General features: G+C 37.7%; 1 long non-coding RNA gene across 1 annotated transcript in view; it reads left to right on the top strand.

Moving 5' to 3' along the window:
• LOC117083683 overlaps positions 1 to 16,713 on the top strand; it is a 32,581-nt gene extending 15,868 nt beyond the window's left edge. The window contains exons 2-3 of the long non-coding RNA XR_004437172.1: positions 11,229 to 11,337; positions 16,387 to 16,713. This is a non-coding gene — a long non-coding RNA (uncharacterized LOC117083683). The remainder of the gene's footprint in view (positions 1 to 11,228; positions 11,338 to 16,386) is intronic.
• The last annotated feature ends 5,155 nt before the right edge of the window (positions 16,714 to 21,868 follow it).

Raw genomic sequence — 21,868 nt, 5'->3', positions numbered from 1 at the left:
AGTAGCAATTTGATTTAAATAAGGAGTTAAAGAGTCCATGAATTAGTATGTGGAGGAAAAAGCTACTCTATTAAGTCCTGTTCTTGGACAATAACACTAGTAGGTGAATGCTGAGTTGAAAAAAATAGCAAATCTAGAGTCTTCTCTGAAGCTATTCTATTTATTTGAGCTTTATGGACTTGCTTCTCAATCAGTTGTAACTCTGCCTCTGCCTCCTTTGTTAATTGCTGAGGGCTAGTGAGACTAGGATTTCCTCCGAGGATAGAAAACAGATAACTCATGGCATAGGTAGGAATGCCTAGAGCAGGTTGTATCCAATTAATATCCCCTAGTAATTTTTGAAAGTCATTTAATGTTTTTAGTTGATCCCTACATATGGTTACTTTTTTGTGGCACAATGGTGGTGTCACTTACTAAGGTCCCCAAGTAGGAGTAAGGAGTAGCAGTCTGAATTTTGTCAGGAGCTATAATTAAACCAGTGCAAGAAATTAAATTTTGCAAGTGATCATAACATTGGAGTAATATTTCTCAAGTGGGAGCAGCACAAAATATATCATCCATATAGTGAATAATGTAACACTGTGAACATTTTTATGAGTAGGTTCAATTGCTTGCTCCACATAAGTCTGGCAAATTGTTGGGCTGTTTGACATGCCCTGTGGCAACACTTTCCAATGATAATGCTTAGCAGGCTGCAGGTTGTTTACTGCAGGAATTGTAAATGCAAACCATTCACAGTCTTGCTCAGCTAAAGGGATAGTAAAGAAACAGTCTTTTAAATCTATTGACAATTAAAGGCCAACTTTTTGGAATTATAGCAGAAGGCAATCCCGGCTGTAATGCTCCCATAGGCTGTATAAGTGAATTGATGGCTCTTAAGTCAATTAACATTGTCCATTTACCTGATATTTTCTTAATTATGAAAACTGGAGAATTCCTAGGAGAAAATGTTGGAGCTATGTGCCCATTTTCTAATTGCTCAGTAGCTAATGTCTCTACAACCTCCAGTTTCTCTTTACTTAGTGGCCATTGTTCTATCCAAATTGGCTTATCTGTTAACCTTTTTAAAGGTATAGGTTTTGGAAGCTTAACAGTGGCTACCATCAAAAATTATTTCCTAATCTTTGGCGGGAACTTTGTTTTTCCTCTTGAAACGGTTCTTTCAAACCTTGCAAATTCTTTTCTAGTCCCATACCAGGGACATGCTCCATTTCATGCATTGTATGTTGACTTTGAGGGCTATCTAATTGTTCTGGAATTAGAACTTGTGCTCCCCATTGTTGTAAGAAATCTCTTTCCCATAAATGTATTAGTACAGAAGTTATAATTGGTTGAATAGTCCCAGGTTGTCCATCGGGCCGCTCGCAGTGCAAACTGTAACTACTTTGATATACTTCAGTGTCTTTACCAACTCCAACTATGTTAAATTAAGTAGGCTAAATTGGCCACATGGATGGCCAGTGCTGTAGGGAAATGATTGAAATGTCTGCTCCTGTATTTATCAAACCTTTAAATTTCTTTCCCTGAATAGTTATTTGACAGGTAGGACGTTTATCAGTAATTTGATTTACCCAATAAGCTGCTTTGCCTTGTTTATTTGTGCTCCCAAATCCTCCTGTTCATTTAATTTCACTTTTTCCCATTCCCACATATGGCACAATCAGGAGCTATGCTATGCGCTCTCCTGGCTCTGCTTTCCAGTGAACAGAAGTAGATATAACAATTTGAATTTCCCCATTGTAATCTGAATCAATGACTCCTGTATGTATTTGTATGCCTTTTAAACTTACACTAGACCTTCATAAAAGTAACCCTATTGTCCCTGCTGGCAAGATGACACAGACTCCTGTTGGAACCTTTTGCAGGGGTTCCCCAGGAGAAGACTCACAACTTTTATGCAGCATAAATCTACTGTGGCACTACCAGCTGTAGTGGGGGACAGACATTGTACAGGGGTGAGGGAATGGCCTGAGCTAGAAATGCCCTAGTTTAGAATGGGGCCTGGGATGGGCCCCTCATGGCATTTCCCGAAATCAGGTTCCAATCTTTATCAAACTTAGAGTGACACTGATTAGCCCAATGTTTTCATTTTTTACATTTTGGAAATATTTCAGGCTCAACAGTTTTCTTTTTTCCCCTATCTGGCAGGCTGACTAGCGACTTCTTCTACATTCTTTTTTAGTATGACCATGCTTCCCACAGCTAAAACAAGCTCCAAGCAGTAGAGTATTTCCTTTATCCATTCTCAGTCCTGCCATTGCCTGTGCCAACAAAGTAGCTTTATGCAGATTACCTCTGATATCATCACAGGCCTTGATATAATCAACTAAATGAGCTTTCCCCCGATAGGTTGCAGAGCAACCTGGCAATCAGGATTAGCACTGTCAAAAGCTAATAACTGCAACACTATATCCTGAGCAGCCGAATCTGCAATCATCTTTTTAAGAGACTCCTGTAACCGAGCCATAAAATCAGCATATAGTTCTCTGGGTCCTTGTTTTATAGCACTAAAGGAAGGGTATTGTTCCCCACCTGAAGTGATTTTTTCCCAAGCTCTAATGCACACTCCTCTAAGCTGTTCTATGGCATCATCCTGCATGACTATTTGTGCATCTAAACCAGCCCAGCCACCAAACCCCAAAAGCTGGTCTGCAGTTATATTAATTTGAGGTTGGGCCTCGGCATTGTGAGCAGCCTGAATGGAAGCTTCATCTGCCCACCAAGTTTTAAATTGTAAGAACTGAGCAGGACTTAGACAAGCTCAAGTGAGAGCATCCCAGTCGGTAGGAATCATCCGACTGAAACAGTAACATTCTTTAACCGTCTCATTACAAAAGGAGAACCTGGTCCATACTGACTTATTTCTTGCTTTAATTATTTGAGTAATTTAAAAGGAAAAGGCTCAAATGTAGTTATAATATTTCCCTCTTGATCTGCAGGGTGTATTCTAAGGAAATTGCCAAGCCTCTAAATCACCCTCTCGTCTAGCTTTCTGAATTCTGGCCTGGATAGAACTAAGAATGGTGACTCAAGGTGCTGCTTGAACAGTCACTGGTGCAACTATTGGGGGAACCCACCCCCGATAATTCTTCATGGGTTCTTTTCTATTTTCCATAAGTGTTGGCCAGTATGAGAAATAAAGGGAAAGAGTACAAAAGAGATAAATTTTAAAGCTGGGTATCCGGGGGAGACATCACATTTTGGCAGGTTCCATGATGCCCCCAAGCCACAATACCAGCAAGGTTTTATTAGTGATTTTCAAAAGGAGAGGGAGTGTACAAATAGGGTGTGGGTCACAGAGATCACATGCTTTAAGGGCAACAAAAAATCACAATGCAGGAGGTCAGAGAAAGATCACAAGATCAGGACAAAACTAGAATCACTAATGAACTTCCATGTCCCACTGTGTATGCATTGTTATTGATAAATATTGTAACAGGGTTCAAGAGCAGAGAACCAGTCTGACTAGAATTTGCCAGGCTAGAATTTCCTAATCCTAGCAAGAGTAGGGCGTGTTTCATCCCTATCTACATCGTCATAAAGGCAAATACTCCCAAGGTGGCCATTTCAGAGGACTCCCCTGGGAATGCATTCTTTTCCCAGGGCTGTTAATTATTAATATTTCTGACTGGGGAAAGAATTCAGTAATATTTCTCTTACCCATTATCGGTAATACGAGAAATATGGCTCTGTCCTGCCCAGCCCACAGGCAGCCAGACTTTAAAGTTATCTCCCTTGTTCCCTGAAAATCGCTGTCATCCTGTTCTTAAGGTGCCCAGATTTGATATTGTTCAAACACACATGCTCTACAAACAATTTGTGCAGCTAACGCAATCACCACAGGGTCCTAAGGCAACATTCATCCTCAGTTTATGAAGATGATGGGATTAAAAGATTAAAGTAAAGACAGGCATAGGAAATCACAGGAGTATTGATTGGGGAAGTGATAAATGTCCATGAAATCTTCATAATTTATGTGCAGAGATTGTGGTAGACAGGCATCAGAAATTATAAAAATATTAATTTGGGGAACTAATAAATGTCCATGAAATGTATGTTCTGCCATGGCTTCAGCCAGTCCCTCCATTTGGGGTCCCTGACTGCCCGCAACAGGTAACTACTTTTTGCCCAGTGTCCTCTGGAAAAGAAAGAACTGGAGGGTAATTTTCTTCAAAATAATATGAAGGAGGGGCAGAAGGGTAGGGATGCACCTCTCCTTCTTTTGCCGCTTTAGCTTTAGCTGGCAAATAAACATGCTCTGTAACCTCTTCTGTTGCTTCACTATACTTCTGTTCTTCCTCCTCATCATTGTGAAAAAGTTCCAAGGCAGAACGAACCAGACCCCATACCTGTCCCATTGTTACCCTGAAGCTTCTGAGCTCGCCTTCTTACTCACCATGGGGATTGCTTTAAGAGTACTCGGGTGTCCTTCAGCTAGTTTTCCATTCCAACTGTCGCTCCAGTGACCCTTCAACCTGGATTCAAACCCCCACGAATGGACACCATTTGCTGAGACCAGGTGGGATGGGGACACTCTAACCCAGCAGCACTAGAGGATTTAAAAACACACACACAGAAATATAGAGGTGTGAAGTGGGAAATCAGGAGTCTCACAGCCTTCAGAGCTGAGAGCCACAAACAGAGATTTACCCACATATTTATTAACAGCAAACCACTCATTAGCATTGTCTCTATAGATATTAAATTAACTAAAAGTATCCCTTGTGGGAAATGAAGGAATGGGCCAAATTAAAGGAATAGGTTGGGCTAGTTAACTGCAGCAGGAACATGCCCTTAAGACACAGATTGCTCATGCTATTGTTTGTGGCTTGAGAATGCCTTTAAGCAATTTTTAACCCTCGGCGGGTCAGGTGTTCCTTACCCTCATTCCTGTAAACCCACAACCTTCCAGCTTGGGTGTTAGGGCCATTATGAACATGTTACTATGCTGCAGAGATTTTGTTTATGGCTAGTTTTGGGGCCAGTTTATGGCCAGATTTTGACCCAACACACTTGTCTTAGCAGAGACACTCAGCAGAGTAAGAGTTTTTCATGTAAAGCAGATATGTACATTTGTGGGAGGGGAAAGTAGAAGAATTGTGAGCAATTTGGGCATTAGAAAGAATATCAATATGATTTTCTCCTAGGATAGCATTTTGTTTTCTTATATTGGTTGTGCTAAAGTTAAAAAAAAAATACTATTCTTACTGCATAGGTTAATTTCTTCACTACCTCCCCTGTTAAAACTCCAGACCATATTCCAAATAATCCCTTTAATTTCATTCTTACTATGATAAAAGTCTGTTAGTCACCATCTTATTATTTTACATAGTTCAGAGACATGACTAAATTCTCTTTTACAGTACTTAAATCTCTGTGAGTGGCTGTAGATGCAAACAATGTTCAAAACATACATAAAAACTAAATTTGTAGGTCAACAATGTTCAAAACATACATAAAAACTAAATTTGTAGGTCATTTCAGTATGTATAAAAATAAAACATATTTTAAAAATTTTATTTATAGATCAGAAAAAAAGAAAGAATAGTCATAAGGTGAATTTATTTTCTTATATATATATATATCAAATGAAAACACACTAATTAAGGCAGAGTAATTGAGATTTAGCTTGCATGTTATTAAAATTCCAGTGGTGACTATTCAGCCTGAATATAGAGGGATATAATTTATAGCCCTGAAGCCACGTTTCCGGAAACAACTTAAAAACTTTAGAAGCTTTATAGTTGATGAAATTCTATTTGCCTATTTTTGCTTTTGTTGCCTCTGCTTCTGGGGTCATACCCAATAAATTATTGCACAGATTGAAGTCATGGATCTTTTAAAACAAAATCCTAATAGTTATTGATGATTGTAATCTTTCACAGTTTTATGTTTTTTTAACTAAATGCATCGCCTTGGCTACTTTTTATTAGACAATAAAATTATCAAGTATTTTGGACCAAATTCTTATTCCTATGACCTATATACTTAGTTTTGAAACAAGAACCAACACAACAAATCTCAAGTTTATGTTCATTGCACTATAATAAATTTGATAAATCAGTGTATTTGTGAGTGTAATACTTAAACTCTGTGACAATCTGTATGGGATGCTTAAGTACTCTTTAGTACTGGCAGGCTTAAAAAGTTACTTTGTAAGCAGAAAAGATAATTACTAAATCATATGTTATCGGCCAGGTGCAGTGGCTCAAGCCTGTAATCCCAGCACTTTGGGAGGCCAAGGCGGGTGGTTCATGAGGTCAGGAGATTGAGACCATCCTGGCGAACACGGTGAAACCCCATCTCTATTAAAAAAATACAAAAAATTAGCCAGGCAAGGTGGCAGGTGCCTGTAGTCCCAGCTACTTGGGAGGCTGAGGCAGGAGAATGGAATAAACCCGGAAGCAGAGCTTGCAGTGAGCCAAGATCACGCCACTGCATTCCAGCCTGGGCGACAGAGCGAGACTCTGTCTCAAAAACAAACAAACAAACAAACAAACAAAAATAAATAAATAAATAAATCCTATGTTATCAATATTTAGGGACACAAAATAAAAATATGTATTCATTTGACTTCACGGGTAGTACACAGTTAAATCATTATAGATTATTACAAGATTATCATTATAAATGAGCTAGAACAGTTTCCCAGGTACTTGATGATTGGCACATGACAGAACAGGAGAGGACATTTTTTTAAAATTTTTTCTTATTACTATACTTTAAGTTTCAGGGTACATGTGCATAACATGCAGGTTTGTTACATATGTATACTTGTGCCATGTTGGTGTGCTGCACCCATCAACTCGCCAGCACCCATCAACTCATCATTTATATAAGGTATAACTCCCAATGCAATCCCTCCCCCATCCCCCCCTCCCCATAATGGGCCCCGGTGTGTGATGTTCCCCTTCCTGATATGAAGTGATCTCATTGTTCAGTTCCCACCTATGAGTGAGAACATGCGGAGTTTGGTTTTCTGTTCTTGCGATAGTTTGCTGAGAATGATGGTTTCCAGCTGCATCCATGGTCCCTACAAAGGACACAAACTCATCCTTTTTTTTTTTTTTTTTTTTTTTTATGGCTGCATAGTATTTCATGGTATATATTTGCCACATTTTCTTAATCCAGTCTGTCACTGATGGACATTTGGGTTGATTCCAAGTCTTTGCTATTGTGAATAGTGCTGCAATGAACATACGTGTGCATGTGTCTTTATAGCAGCATGATTAATAATCCTTTGGGTATATACCCAGTAATGGGATGGCTGGGTCATATGGTACTTCTAGTGCTAGATCCTTGAGGAATTGCCATACTGTTTTCCATAATGGTTGAACTAGTTTACAATCCCACCAACAGTGTAAAAGTGTTCCTATTTCTCCACATCCTCTCCAGCACCTGTTTTTTCCTGACTTTTTAATGACTGCCATTCTAACTGGTGTGAGATGATATCTCATTGTGGTTTTTGATTTGCATTTCTCTGATGGCCAGTGATGATGAGCATTTTTTCATGTGTTTGTTGGCTGTATGCATGTCTTCTTTTGAGAAATGTCAGTTCATATCCCTTGCCCACTTTTTCACGGGGTTGTTTTTTTCTCATAAATTTGTTTTGAGTTCTTTGTAGGTTCTGGATATTAGCCCTTTGTCAGATGAGTAGATTGCAAAAATTTTCTCCCATTCTGTAGGTTGCCTGTTTACTCTGATGGTAGTTTCTTTTGCTATGCAGAAGCACTTTAGTTTAATGAGATCTCATTTGTCAATTTTGGCTTTTGTTGCCATTGCTTTTGGTGTTTTAGACATGAATTTCTTGCCCATGCCTATGTTCTGAATGCAATTACCTAGGTTTTCTTCTAGGGTTTTTATGGTATTAGGTCTAACATTTAAGTCTCTAATCCATCTTGAATTAGTTTTTGTAAAAGGAGTAAGGAGAGGATCGAGTTTCAGCTTTCTACTAATGGCTAGCCAATTTTCCCAGCATCATTTATTAAATAGGGAATCTTTTCCCCATTTCTTGTTTTCCTCAGATTTGTCAAAGATCAGATGGCTGTAGATATGTGGTATTGTTTCTGAGGACTCTGTTCTGTTCCATTGGTCTATATGTCTGTTTTGGTACCAGTACCATGCTGTTTTGGTTACTGTAGCCTTGTAGTATAGTTTGAAGTCAGGTAGCATGATGCCTCCAGCTTTATTCTTTTGACTTAGGATTGTCTTGGCAATGTGGGCTTCTTTTTGGTTCCATATGAACTTTAAAGCTGTTTTTTCCAATTCTGTGAAGAAACTCATTGGTAGCTTGATGGGGATGGCATTGAATCTGTAAATTACTTTGGGCAGTATGGCCATTTTCACAATATTGATTCTTCCTGTCCATGAGCATGGTATGTTCTTCCATTTGTTTGTGTCGAGAGGACATTTTTAATGACAACTGTAACAGATATTTAAAAACCTGTTGCTAAAGTTTGTACATTTTCTAACTTTTGCAGTATTCCAAAAGATGACAAAATGGGTATTATGAATAAAAGCATACTTCAGAGATATTGCTGATTCAGCATAATGCCATGATAAAGTAAATATCACAATAAAGTGATTCTTACAAACTTTTAGTTTCCCATTGCAGATAAATTTATGTCTACACTATTCTATATTCTATTCAGTTTGTAATAGCATTATGTCTAAAAAATCTCAATGACCACACCTTAATTAATATGACTTTATATTTAAAAATGCTCTTGAGTATCTGAAACTTCAGGGAGTAGTAACCTTTTACTTGGTACGGTGTTTTGTCTAAATGTTGATAGCTATTGACTGGCCAGAGTAGGGGTTGCTATAGCCTCAGTTGGCTTTAGCAATTACTTAAAGTAAGACAGTAATGACACTTTCCACAATGATTGACTCTTCTTTAATACAAAATTTCTCTGTAGCATGAGACACTATTTGATAGCATTTTACTCACTGTGGAACTTTTTAAAAATTGGAGTCCATCAATTCCAGCCCTGTCATTGCTTTATTACATGTATTTATGTAATATTCTAAATTATTTGTTATCATTTCCACAATTTTTGTGGCATTTCCATTGACAGTGTATTCCATCCAAAGAGGTCACTCTCTTTAATCATCTATAAGTAGCAATTTTTAATTCATTAAAGTTTTATTATAAGATTGTAGCAAATTCAGTAACATCTTCAGATCTAACTGTTATGGTTAATTCTCTTGTATTTCTACCACATATGCAGTTATATCCTTCCCTGAAGTCTTGAACTTTTCAAAATTATTTATGAAGGCTAGATTCAACTACTAACATTAACAATGTTAATGGATTAAGTCTCTAATCCATCTTGAATTAGTTTTTGTAAAAGGAGTAAGGAGAGGATCGAGTTTCAGCTTTCTACTAATGGCTAGCCAATTTTCCCAGCATCATTTATTAAATAGGGAATCTTTTCCCCATTTCTTGTTTTCCTCAGATTTGTCAAAGATCAGATGGCTGTAGATATGTGGTATTGTTTCTGAGGACTCTGTTCTGTTCCATTGGAGATAATGGAATGTTAATGTTACCATTTTGATATCTTCTCAAAAATCATTAATCTTTTTAATGTCATATATGATGGTAAATCTTTCCCAGAAACTTTTTAATTTACATTTCCTAGATCCATCAGAGAAATCACTATTCATGGCAGCTATGACCTTACAAGATATATTCTTTAAATAATAAAACTTGAAAGTCAAATTGACTCTTTGATGCATGAGCTTCAGAATGGATGTTGTGTTAGCAGGCATGAAACCAACATTAATCTCCTTGTACATCTCTACCAGAGCTCTTGGGTGACCAGGTGCATTGTCAATGAGAAGAAATATTTTGAAAGGAATCTATTTTTTCCAAGCAGTAGGTCTCAACAGTGAGCTTAAAATATTCAGTTAACCATCCTTAAAAAGAAGTTATGTCATGCAGGCATTGTTGTTCCATTTATAGAGCACAGGCAGATCAGATTTAGCAGAATTCTTTAGGATCCTAGGATTTTTTGAATGCTAATTGAACATTGTCTTCAACTGCAAATCACCAGCTGCATTAACTTCTGACAAGAAAGTCAGCCTGTCTTTTGGTACTTTGAAGCCAGGCATTGACTTTAGTTCTCCAGCTATCAAAGTCCTAGATGGCATCTTCTTCTAATATAAGCCTGTTTTATCTTCATTAAAAAATGGTGGCTTAGTAAAGTGTCTTAGCCAGATCATTAATTATCTTAGCTAGGTCTTCTAGAAAACTTGTCTCAGCTTGCACTTCTATGAAATGAAGATGGCTTTTTTCCTTAAAACTTATACATCAATCTCTGTAAGCTTTAACTTTTGTTCTGCAGTTTTTCACCTCACTCAGCCTTCTTAGAATTGAAGAGAGCCTTGCTGTGGGTTAGACTTTGACTTATGGGAATATTCTGTCAGCTTTGATCTTTTATCTATACCACGAAAACTTTCTTCATATTAGAAATATGGCTGTTTCACATTCTTATCACTGATATATTTACTGTAGCAGCATTTTTCATTTCTTTCAAGAATTTATTAATTGAATTCACAAGTTAGTTAAATGTTTAGTACAAGAAGCCTAGTTTTTGTCCTAACTTAGCTTTTTGATATGCCTTTCTCACTAAGCTTGATCACTTTTACCTTTTGATTTAAAGTGAGAGACAGACAACTCTTCCTTTCACTTGAAAACTTAGAGGCCATTGTTGAGCTATTAATTTGCTTAATTTCAATACTGTTGTATTTCACGGTTTCTGGAAGCCCAAGGAGAGGATGACAGATGAGGAAACAGCTGGCCAATGGAGCAGTCAGGTCACACACAATATTTTTCCATTAAATTAGCCTTCTTGTATAAGCACCATTTGTGTCCCAAAAGAATTTACAATAGTAACTGTAGAGTACTATGTGCTCGCAAATGAGACGTTCCCAATAAGTCCTGCTTTTGCAAATGAAGCAGGGCGGTTCCTGATAAGTCCTGCTCTTGCAAACAAAGCAGGGCGTTCCCATTGGAGCCAGCTGCAAACAGCAGACCCTGGGGGCTTGTTTATGTGTAAACATCTTGAAAATCCAGAAAGTCAGGGAAAGGTCAGAAAAACAATGTGTCTTGTGACTTGGTAACATTCCACAAATGACTGTATAAAATAAAGCGGAGCATGTCATTCGGCGTGGCCGCCATGTTTGTCTTGTCTTGTGTTGTCTTGTGTGTTCATTCCTTTGTTTAGGAAACATGCGGACCCCAACATCTGGAGTAGCTGGCAGGATCTGTGGCTCCACAGGAGCAAGGGACCAGAGGGGGAACACCCCGGGCAGGCGCAGGAAGACCGCGGGCAGGTAAATAAATAAATAAGAAGGGGGACCCACGGGAAAATTATGAGGAATTCCACCTCTCTGGCCTCAGAATATTTGCGGTTACTCCAGGGACTGTTGATGTCTATAGGAGTAGAAGTTAGTTAAGGAACATAAGACTTTGAAGTGATTGTTTGCCCATGTTGAACAACATTTTTATTGGTTTCAATATCAAACCAAAGTGCAATTAAATCAAAAGGAATGGTTACAAGTGGTTAAAGTCCTGTGTCGAGCTCACCAGCGATGGCAAACGATGCCTCTGACTTTGTGGACTTTGTGTAGTTCCATTACTCAGGCATTAGAGTTACTTGACTCAGAGCATGGCAATACTGCCACAGGAGGTGAGGCATCTGAAGCTTTAGAGAGGAATGATCCTAGAGAGAAACATATTTATGACCCAGTTGCTGAGGACAAGGAATTGGAAGAAGAGCTAATGCCTCCATCTGAAGGAAATTCTGATTTGCAGTGTATTTTGGAGATGTTACAACAGTTGTTAAAATTGCAAGGTGCCACTGCTCCTGTTTCTCCTATCTCTCCACCACGAGCTTTCCCTGTTACCTTGAAAAAGACTTCCCTTTGCCTCCACCTCCAACCTCTTTGCCTATGTCAGGTTAGGTTTTCTCTGTGCCTTTTCCTCCTGTAAGAGAAAAGAAGGAATAGAAGGAAAAGGATGATTTTGAGGAATTAAATTTATTCCCAATAACACAGGCTGCTTTCGGCCCCAATGCTCAGTTCCCAAATGGTGGCCAGAATGTGACATTTACAGCCCTACAATTTAAATTTTTGAAAGAAATGAAAGCTGCAATTTCTAATTATGGACCTCAGTCACCATTTGTTCTTGGCCTTCTCAATTAAAGCATGGACTAAGGTTGAAATAGCGGGTAAAACTTCTTTATCTTTTGTAAAGATCCTACAAGGAGCCACTGAGCCGTATCCAGATTTTGTAGCCTATCTTCAAGATGCTGTATTAAAGACTATAGGTTCAGGCCCTGCTGCTAAAATTCTTTTGGATACTCTGGCTTTTGAGAGTGCTAATCCCAAGTGCCAAAAATTGCTGTGTCCTCTAAAAGCTAGTGGAGCTGATTTAGATGAATACATTTGGGCTTGTGCAGGTGTTGGAGGAGCTATTTACAATGCTCAATTGTTTGCTGGGGCACTTTCTAAGGCTTTAAAAGGCAATTCTAAACAAGGTATATGCTATCAATGTGGGAAACCCGGTCATTTTAAAAAGGAATGCCAGAAAAAATTAGGCTCTTCTGCTCTAAAGAAAAAAGGTTACCATCTGATATATGTAAACAATGTGGCAAGGTTCGACATTGGACCAACGAATGCTGTTCAAAAACTGATAAAAGTGGGAATGTATTGTCACCCCTCTTGGGAAACAGGAGCCGGGGCCCGCAGGCTTGGGGCTCCAACAACTACAAATGCAGGCCTACCCCAGTACCCAGTGAGCAGTGGCTTACAGCATCAAGGAATGACCTCAAGTCTTCCTTAAAGACATCTTACCCTACCCCAGTTTCTCAGCTTTATGCTGCCACTAAGCAGAGTGCCGCTGCTGACCTAGCTATTGTCCAGCCTTATACTTTATCTCCTAATGGAGGAATATATAAGTTGGCTACTGGAGTGTGTGGTCCTTTGCCAAAGGGACATGTAGGACTTTTGTTAGGTTGAAGCAGCAGCGCTATGCGGGGGTTAATGGTGGTCCCAGGAATTATTGATCCTGATTTTACTGATGAAATCCTTATTATGGTACAAGTCTCGCAATTTATGCACCTAGAGGCAGGGGAATGTATTGCACAATTGCTTTTATTGCCTTTTTTTTCCTTTCTTATCTAGAGATGTATCTCGTCAAGGAGGTTTCGGTAGTTCTGGGAAAACTGTTTTCTGGGAAACTAGTTTCTGATCAAAAACCTTTATGTTCATTACAAATTAATGGGATACTTTTTGAGGGATTAGTCGACACAGGAGCAGATGTATCTATTATATGTTTGGCTCAATGGCCTGATCATTGGAAAAGGAAACAAGTATCAGTTACTCTATCCGGCCTAGGTACTGCTTCTATAGTCTACCAAAGTGTCGAGCACCTGAGCTGTGTAGGACCTGAAGGATAACAAGGAAAAGTGTTCTTTTATATTGTTCTCATTAATATTAACTTTTGGGGCCATGATCTTTTACAACTATTTGGTGCCTTTTTAAGCATTCCACATATTTCTTCAGCTGCCAAAAATATGATGTTCAAAATGAGCTACAATCCTTTAAACTCTTAGCCACTGTCCACAAGCCTCAAACTTTACCATTGAAGTGGAAAACTACAACACCTGTTTGGGTGGAACAGTGGCCATTATCTAAAGAAAAACTTAAGGCTTTAAAGAATTTAGTTAAGGAACAATTGGCCGAGGGGCATATTGAACCAAGTACTTCTGCATGGAATTCCCCTGTGTTTGTCTTGTCAAAAAAAAAAAAAAAAAGAAAGAAAGAAAAAAAAGAAAAATGGCACTTATTAACTGATCTTAAAGCTGTAAATGCTTGTATTCAACCTATGAGGACTTTACAACCTGGGCTTCCTAATCCAACTCTTACCCCACAAAATTGGAAATTAATGGTTACAGATCTTAAAGACTGTTTTTTTACTATCCCATTATAACCCCAAGATTGTAAAAAATTTGTCTTTACTGTTCCTGAATATAATAATGGACAGCCTACTCAAAGATATCAATGGAAAGTTCTTCCTCAAGGTATGCTTAATAGTCCTACCTTATGTCAAGAGTTTGTTCATAGAGCCTTAAATCCTGTTAGATGTCAATTCCCTACTGTGTTAATATACGATTATATGGATGATATTCTATTAGCAACTCCTGACAAAGTCCTGCAAGGTCAAGTTTTTCAGGTCTTATAACAACAATTAACTCAATATAATTTACATATTTCTTCTGAGAAAATACAGACTCAATTTCCTATTCAATATTTGGGATACCTTTTAGCAAAAAAGCATATTCGGCCACAGAAAGTTTAAATTCAAAGAGATCAACTTTTAACCCTTAATGATTTTCAAAAACTGTTAGGAGACATAAATTGGCTTCGCCCCATCTTAGGCATCCCTACTTACAAATTGCGACATCTATTTGCTACCTTAGAAAGAGATTCAGATTTAAATAGTTCTCGTCAATTATCCCCTGTAGCAGGAAAAAAAAAAAAGTATATATATAGTCATTTGTAGAAAATAAAATTAGTAAAGCTCACCTTGATTGTATTGCACCCAATCTTCCACTTTCGTTGTGTCTTTTTCATACTCCCCATTCGCCAACGGCCATTTTACACCAAGATAATAATATTCTAGAATGGCTGTTTTTGGCTAATAAAGCCATTAAAAAAATTCACCTCTATTAAAAACTCATGAAGGTTGGCAAGTGGCTTGCACTGAGTATACTGGTTCTTTTTCTCAGCATTATCCTAGTAATAAATTATTTGCTTTTCTGCAACAAGATTCTTTACTGCCATATAATCCTATCTCTTAAACTCCAGTTAAAGGTCCTGAAAGAGACCAAATGAAATCTACAGGCAGGCAGCCCGGGCGGCACCTTGAGCCTAGTTAGAAGTTGACCCTACAGGCAGACAGCCCGGGCGGCGCCTTGAGCCTAGTTAAAAGTTGACGCCGGACCTAACCGATAATGTTATCTATAGATTTCAGATGTTGTATAGACAAGCAATGTGAAAGTCCCTGTCTTGTTCTTTTTCTGTTCTAATTACTAGTGCTTGCCATATATCTCTCAACTTCCTGAGCCCAGTATAAACATATCCCACCATATGTCTCCCCTCCATGTATCCCTCAACTTCCTGGGCTCATCCCACCATATGTCTCCCTACCATATATCTTTCAATTCAAAGACTACCATATATCTCAACTTTAGAAGGACACCACCTGGAAAATCCCCGATAAGAACACAGCCATTTGTGAGAGCGCGGGAACCAATAAAAAACTGCTAAATGTATAAACTTAAGATGTTAACCAATTGTAATGCTGTAACCTAGAGAATTCCCTCGTTCCTCTGCAACTTTACAAGTCCTGTTTACATTAGGCTATAAAAGGCAAGCGCATGCGTTGTTCAGGGCCCTCCTGTATGTTGTGGAACGGAGGGACCAAGTTCGAACTTGCATTAAAGATCCTTGCCGCTTGGCTTTGACTCTGGACTCTGGTGGTCTTTTTCGGGGAACAAACGGTCTGGGCATAACAGTCCCATCTTTTTTACTGATCCTTCAAGCAATGGAAAGGATGGATACTGGACTTCAGACAATTCAAAAATTTCTCACTATCCATTTTAATACTAAATATATTTCTCAGACTTCTTTACCATTATTTCCTCAAACTCCTTTCCCAAGCTATTGTCGGAGCCTGCCCATCTTGTGCTCCTATTATTGCACCTTTTTTAAGTCCAGGTATTAATCCTCGAGGCATTCAACAAAATCACATTTGGCAAATGGATGTAACTTATGTTCCTTCCTTTGGTCGTTTAAAATATGTTCATCATACTATTGATACGTGGTCATATTTCCAGTGGGCTACGCCATTACCCTCTGAAAAGGCTAACTCTGTTATTACTCATTTACTTATTTGCTTTGCAGCTATGGGAGTCCCTGCTAAATTAAAAACTGATAATGCCCCTACTTATTGCTCTCACAAATTGGCTGCCTTCCTCTCTTTATACCATATTCATCATTCCACTGGTATTCCAATTAACAGTCAAGTTCAAGCAATTATTAAAAGAGCCAGTGCTACTCTAAAATTACAACTTTTAAAACAAAAAGGGGGAGATGGGCGAGATCCCCCAAAATATCAAATTCTGAAAGCCCTTTTTACTTTAAATTTTCTCAACCATTGGCGCCAATTACAGCAGTCTGCAGTGGTGAAACATTTTCAACAGCCTTTAGAAAAGCTGCAAAACAGTAATCTGTTGGTGTGTTATCCTTCATTACAAGGGAAATATTTAAATGGAAAAGTTTTACAATGGGGCCGAGGCTATGCTCTTGTCTGTACAGGTGCCGGAGATGAGTGGTTTCCATCTCGATGGTTGAAACAGTGCCATGGTGAAGAGGATCTGATCCAAAGAGTTACTCAAGAAATTTCAGGAGCTGAATCTGAGTGCTCAGAGAACATTCACCTTCAGAACTCCACGTGCAGAGCCCCCGTCATGGGGTCAACTGAAAAAGCTTACTCGGGAAGCTGAAGGGGTTGTTCAACAAGCTGGGCAGCCCCAAACCCCATTGCCTTTATTCCTGGCTATGCTGGCTGTAGTAAATTGTCAGGTAACGGCTGGAGAATATACATACTGGGCTTATATTCCTTTTCCACCCTTATATCGTGTGGCCTGGGGAGACAGAGAAGTCCCAGTATTTACTAATGATACTGCTTGGATGCCATCGCCTTTTTTAAACCAGGATCCTGAATTAGACACTGGCACAGTAAATAGTTCATATCAATTTGGAGTTGAAGGATTGCCTATATGTCTTGGGAATATTCCACATTGTCTGCATCCTTCTCATGAGGATTGGGCTGTTCGTTATAATTATAGTCACATTGCTGCCTTACTATGACTACTGTTGCTCAAAGTTTTAAGTATAATCATACTGCATTACTAAAAGAAACTCTGCCCACTACATTATCTTTATGCCCTATCCCTGATGTGTCCGGAGGTGTTTCCCAACTAGAGTGGACTAGATGTAGAGGCAGTGGGCCACGATTGTTGTTAGAAGTAAAAGGGAAGAGTCATAAATACCTTGTTACAGATTGGAGTGTACATGGAGATTTTCAAACTAAATTCAGCCATGTCAACCTGAGTTGGCATAAAGGTAATCATAGCATTTCTGCGGATGGCAATGAAACTATTATTTGGCATGATGGTGGTCTATCACCCCCTATGCCACATTTGGCTAATACTTCACAAATACAAAGTAATATTTGGAAGTTGCTAGCTGCTGGTAAACCAATGTTCACTTTCACGGGAAACATGTCCTTAAATCTTACTAATATTGCTAACCCTTTCCATATATCTTTGCATCGAAATAGTTCTAGATATGTTATTGTATGTGTAAGAAAGCCTTACTTGTTGTTGACAGGAATTTTTAAATGGGATAATAATACAGGGGTAGTTAACTGTACAAATAATTGTACATTCTTAAGTTGTATAAATACTACTTTGTGGAATAATAATTGGAATGAGTCTCATTCCAATTTATATATACTAAGAGCCAGAAAAGAAACCTGGCTACCTGTAAATTTAACATGTACTTGGAGTGAATCTGCTGGGGTTATTCAAATTTACAAGGTTATGCAAGATCTTGTCCACTGCAGTTGGAGGATGGTTGGAATTGTCGTGACCGCGGTGATAGGACTTGTAGCAATTGCTTCCACCGCTGCTGTTGCTGGATTAGATCTACACCATAGTATACAAAATGCAGAATTTGTGCAACAATGTCATAAACAATCACATTTGTTGTGGCAGCAGCAAGACATAGATGCTCATTTGACTAAACAAGTGGATAATCTGGAGCAAGTGGTTTCTTGGTTGGGAGATCAGCTAACAGTGTTGAATACCCGAGCTTTGTTGAAATGTGATTGGAATACTACCCAATTTTGTATTACTCCTGTTCCTTTTAACAGCACTGCACATAATTGGATTGAGATAAAGAGACTTTTAATTGGTCATAATAATTTTTCCCTAGAAATACAAGAATTAACACAGAACATTTCTGAAACATTTCGCAATCAGTTATCGCTGCTAACTGATGCAGATCTGATGACTGGTATTGCACAAAGTCTGACATCTTTGAACCCTATGAACCCTGTAAAAATTTTGCTGACCTCTGTTTCTAGCAATGTATTGATTGTTGTTCTTGCCTTGGTCATTTTCACAGTCTGCTGGAGACGGTGCCAAAGGGCAAACACTGAATCCCAGCGAGCCCAGCATGTAATGATGGTTTTAAAAGAAATTCAAACTCGTAAATAAAGGGGAAATGTAGATGGCTACGTGCTCACAAATGAGCCGTTCCTGATAAGTCCTGCTCTTGCAAATGAAGCAGGGCATTCCCGATAGGAGCCAGCTGCAAACAGCAGACCCTGAGGGCTTGTTTATGTGTAAACATCTTGAAAATTCGGAAAGTCAGGGAAAGGTCAGGAAAACAATGTGTCTTCTGACTTGGTAACATTGCACAAACGACTGTATAAAATAAAGTAGAGCATGTCATTAGGCGCGGCCGCCATGTTTGTCTTGTCTTGTGTTGTCTTGTGTGTTCATTCCTTTGTTTAGGAAACACACAGACCCCAACAGTAACAAAAAAAATCACCAAGTGAAGACTATCATAATAGACATAACAATCATAAAAATGTTCTAAATTTTAGTTACCAGAATGTGACATGGAGAGAGGAAGTGAACACATGCTACTAGAAAAATGTCACTCATAGACTTGCTCAATTCAGGGTTGCCATGAACTTTCAGTTTTTTCAAAAACACACTATCTGCCAACTGCAATAAAGTGAAGCACATCAAACAAGATATGCCAAAGTAGAGACAGGGCTAGAGACAAAGAGGTCTCTAAATGTTCTTAAGGGAAATGGAGAGCTAGAGTTTTCACACTGTAAGGATGCTACCTGGTTTCTTTATGTTTAAAATTACTTAAAGAACCAATAATTTAGAAAAATTACCATATACAAAATCAACATATGTATAAAACATGACTTTGGTCCTCCCTTGCCTTCCACTGTGATTCTGAGGTAACCCAGCCATGTGGAACTATGAATCAATGAAACTTCTTTTCCTTATAAATTACCCAGCCTTGGGTATGTCTTTATTAGCAGCAGGACTAACACAACATGAATGTACCATAATTTGTCTATCCACTCACCTATTGAGAGGCATCTTGGTTGTTTCCAAGTTTTTCTGATTATGAATACAATTGCTATAAATATCCATGTGGAGGTTTTTCTGTGGATTTAAGTTTCCACTTCATTTTGACAAATATTTAGGAGCATGATTCCTGGATCATACAGTAAGACTATATATGTCTTTTAAAGCAATTGCCAAAGTGTGTTGCAAAGTGGCTGTAATATTTTGCATTCTCACAAGTAATGAGTAAGAGTTTCTGTAGCTTCACATTCTCTCTAGTATTTGGTAGTATCAGGTTTTTGGATTTAGCCATTCTAATAGACTTGCAGTGACCCAAGTTAAATTTTGCCTCTTTGTTATATTAAAAATATGTTTACTTAAAAATAATATTATATTAATTTTCATGCAACTATCATCTAAAATGTTTATCTGATTTCCAGTTCTGACTCATTAGTTATATGACATTATTTTGTTGCCCAAAACCTTGTCTGAACATGTGAGCACCTCTATTTCCTTTATCCTAATTTGTGACATACCAGTTAACCTTTCCTATTACTACTCTGACAAACACCTTTGATTTTTTAAAAAAGCCTTTATCTTGTTAAAGTGATTTATCTCTTATGCTTCCCATCAACTCAGTTTTGTTTTTTGGTGTATGAAACAAACAAGTAACCCTTGCCATCTACTTCCTATTATCCTGTGAGGGGGGTCTTAGCTTTCTAAGAAAAAGTCATACATTTTCAATTGCAGTGAAGTGTATTATCATATGCTATCCTCACAGTAAACATTAGACATCCTTACATTGGCCCAACATTATACAGTTTATGGTGAAACTGGGACTAGGATAAGAGCCTTCTGAGTCTTGAAATATTCACTTTCTCACTGTTCATGAGTAACTTAGAAATCTTATAAGGAATCCATTATATCCCCCAGGATTAACTAAAAATTAAATTACACAAAAGAATAAGGGACATACAAAACAAATTGATGGGTGTGTTACGTGTGTGTGTAACACACATGTTGGTTTGTTTTTGATATATACATATCTTTTGCAGGGACACAGTACAACTCACAACACTTGAATCCTTGAAAAATTTATATATAAAATATATTTATATATTATATTTATGTATATATGTATATAAATGTCAGTTTCATTTGAAACTTAGTAGCTATAATTAGAGGGGTGTACACATTCCTCTTTATCTGTTTCTCTTCTTGCTAGCTGAACATGATGAGAAGAGTTATTATTAAACAAATAATTTTGAAAGACAGTTTATTTTATATATTACATACTTGTGTATATATAAATTATTTATATATAAATAAATATATGAATATAAAATAATATTGTATATACATTTTTATATTATATATACTTAAATATACAATACCATAGTATGTATATTTAATATAAACAAAATGTATAATATAAATACATATAAATTTTTCAAGAATGCAAATATTATGAGTCGTATTTTGTCCCTGCAAATGGTATGTTGATTTCTAACCTCTAGTACCTCAGAATGTGAACTTCTTTGGAACCAGAGTCTTTGCAGATGTAATCAAGTTAAGATGGTATCGTTAGGACATGACTAATGTCCTTTTAAGGAAAGGACAGAGACACATAGGGAGAACTCCGTAACTGGTGATGGAGGCAGAGATGATACAGCTACAAACCAAAGAATGCCAAGGATGACAACCCACAAAAATTGATGACAACCCACAGAAACTGGGAAAAGGCAAGAAAGAATTCTTCCCAGAGTCTCAGAGAGCATGACCCTACTAACATCTTGATTTTCAGACTTGGAGCCTCCAGAACTGTGAGAGAAAAAAAACACTAGATTTTTATAAGCCACCCAGTTTGTGGTACTTTGTTACCTCAACCAGAAGAAAGTAATATACCAGAGCAGGACTAATAAGAATATCACTGAATCTGTGTATTTCCTTATTACTGTATACATTAGGATCAGCATTTTTATTGTTAGAGCCAAGTGCATGATGATCTTTTATTATTTATTTTCGCCTAGAGATGTTTTCTCTGAGTCTATTATCCCACAAAAGATCATTGTAGTTGCTACTGCAGGACCAGGTAGGGAAAGGGTTCATTTGCTAGCTATGCTATGAAGAATCAGGGAAATTTGCCTAAATACCGCCATGCATGCATGCAAACAAACAAACAAACAAACAAACAAAAACAAATAATAATACAATGGAAACTCCTCAAATATGAAAAGAGTATGTTTTGTGTCTGTGTGTGCTTAGTACTCTCATTATATCTAATACCATTCAGACCAATGCTTTACTCTTCTTTAAGTGAGAATATTGAAGATAATCAATTTAAAAAAATCAATAATTATAATTCGTTTTGATTCAAGGACATTATTTCCTATGCCTGATAGCTTTTTCTTTTGCTTACTAGAAATCCATGTCTCATGTATCAGGGATACAAGTGATTGTTTTCTTTCTGCTTTGTCACAATTCACTTTTGTTCGTAAACTGATTCATGTGTTATTTCAATTACATTTTCAAACTTATGAGATAGCTTTTGTTATCCATATTTTCTTAGTCTTGTAACTAAGACGCTGAAACGTTAAAAGTAAGAAATTAGGGAAAAGAAAATTTGAATACACACATTT

Source organism: Trachypithecus francoisi, unplaced genomic scaffold (genome assembly GCF_009764315.1).
Source record: "Trachypithecus francoisi isolate TF-2019V2 unplaced genomic scaffold, Tfra_2.0 Lachesis_group0, whole genome shotgun sequence".
NCBI classification, from domain to species: Eukaryota; Metazoa; Chordata; class Mammalia; order Primates; family Cercopithecidae; genus Trachypithecus; species Trachypithecus francoisi.
The sequence above is the reverse complement of the archived record's forward strand: the minus strand, read 5'-3'. Positions and strand labels throughout refer to the sequence as shown.